We start from the raw sequence: 2500 nt of genomic DNA, 5'->3' as shown, positions 1-2500 counted from the left end.
ATGTGTGCATGTGTGTTTGCCAGTGTGTGTGTGTATGTGCATGTGTGTGTGTGATAAAAACTACTACAAGAAATGGAACCAACAACCACACAACTCAAATGTCTAATGTCTTGCACACACACTTGACTTTCACAATAGTGTGGTGGTATACAGTATAGGGTTTATTTACGAAAGGGGGTTTAAAGGAACAGTACACCTCATTTCAGGAAATGGCTCATATTAAACCCTGGGAAAAATATGAGAAGACGTTTTTTCTTTACGTGTTTGCATTGCCTATTTAACAGTATAGACATTAAGCCTAGCAATGGAAGTCTAAGGTACAAAATAAAACATCATCAAACAATTATGCCCTTCCTTGCATTCAGCTCTCCTCACTTCTAAGAGGCCTTTTCAATCTTCATATGTGCGCTTCTCCCCCTCGCTCATGAGTTCTCTGCTTCGTCTATTTACACAATCATGTGTTGCACTCCCCTACATGATCGGTGTATAATCCACTTGTCCACCCGTTTTTATGACACATCTCCACTAACTATAGATAACGTTACACGAAGGAGGAGAAAAAAGGTTACTGCTTATTTTGTTGTAAGTCATAAAGACGAAGTCTGGGAGGCAAGCCTCATTTTCATCTTGTTTTGAAAGTGCAAGTGGACATTTATCCAAAGTCTATAAGATTTCATATTTTATATCCTCTTGATCGGCAACATACAGCCCTGGCAAGAATTGAAATGACCAGTTTTCCATGAGACCAGTGTTGCCAAATTAGAGACTTTGTCGCTAGATTTAGCGACTTTTTGACGGCCCTGGCGACAAAAAAACTCATCTAGCGCCTTTAGCGACTTTTTGGTGCATTTAGGGACTTTTTAAAACACACATTTTCAGTGACAAATTCAGTGTTTTTCCACATAATTCTGACTCTGCACCGCCGTCAGAAGCGTTTCCCACAGTTAAGCAGGGCTGCAGATTAGCTCCGATCTCCAATCAGTATCTAGCACCTCCCATTTGTACTGTGGACGAAGGCATGTGGCCACGTTTTCTGTAGATCAGCGCGCCGTTCGTGACGCTGTGACGTCATGCGTAACGTGATGACATCATCTAGCGACTTTTAGCGACTTTTCAGCGAGCCCATAGCGACTTTGGCTGATTTTCTATTGGCAACACTGCATGGGACTCAGGCCTGGATATTGGGCTGGCCATGACAGGGCCTTGATCTGGTGGTTCTCCATCCACACCTAGATTGAGCGCACTGCGTGGCTTGGAGCCTTGTGCTGCTGAGGGACGTAACGACACGGAGGGAGATCACAGCCCTTAGAGCCTTGTTCAGCTGAGGGACGTAACGGAGGGAGATCACAGCCCTTAGAGCCTTGTGCTGCTGAGGGACGTAACGGAGGGAGATCACAGCCCTTAGAGCCTTGTTCAGCTGAGGGACGTAACGGAGGGAGATCACAGCCCTTAGAGCCTTGTTCAACTGAGGGATGTAACAGTAACAGTGTGACACGGAGGGAGATCACAGGCCTTGCCTGACACATTAGGTAATCAAGAAGTTGGCAAATTGCCCCTCACATAGACACACACACACACACACACACACACACACACACACACACACACACACACACACACACACACACACACACACACACACACAGGTCAATAAATCATAGCAGGTTGCACAGACAGGTGACTGCTGGTGTGTGTGAAGGAGACAGGGTGTGTGTGTGTGTGTGTGTGTGTGTGTGTGTGTGTGTGGGTGTGTGTGTGTGTGAGTGTGTGTGTGTGTGTGTGTGTGTGTGTGTGTCTGGGGGGGGGGGACGAAAGGTGACTGCAGGCCAGGGTCATGGGCTACAACAACACACACTACTGCGGCACTCTGTGTGTGTGTGTGTGTGTGTGTGTGTGTGTGTGTGTGTGTGTGTGTGTGTGTGTGTGTGTGTGTGTGTGTGTCCGCGTGTTCTGCATTTCTCCGCTAACTTTTCCTGGTTACCTCATGCAGTAGCTATGTCAGCCATCTAGGACACACAAACACACAAACACACACACACACACACACACACACACACACACACACACACACACACACACACACACACACACACACACACACACACACACACACACACACACGCACACACACACACACACGCACACACACACAGTCCTGCCCCCTCTCATGCAGTAGCTATGTCAGCCTTGCTCCCCGTCCCCTTATAAAGCACACACACACACACACACACACACACACACACACACACACACACACACACACACACACACACACATTCTCTCTCTCTCAAAAAAGAAAAAACACACACAGATTGTCCCCTCCAGGCCATTCCAGGTGATACGCCTCTCTCTTACACACACACTTACACACACTCTTAGGCCCTCGATAAGCTGCAGGATACACTTACGTGGGCACAAACGCGTTGCCGTGTGTATTTCAGTGTTAGATACTGCAGGCATATACGTGCATTCGGTGCAATATCCTCAAAATTGCTGGGGG

This window comes from Engraulis encrasicolus, unplaced genomic scaffold, assembly GCF_034702125.1.
Source record: "Engraulis encrasicolus isolate BLACKSEA-1 unplaced genomic scaffold, IST_EnEncr_1.0 scaffold_32_np1212, whole genome shotgun sequence".
NCBI lineage: Eukaryota > Metazoa > Chordata > Actinopteri > Clupeiformes > Engraulidae > Engraulis > Engraulis encrasicolus.
Note: the sequence above shows the minus strand (reverse complement) of the source record.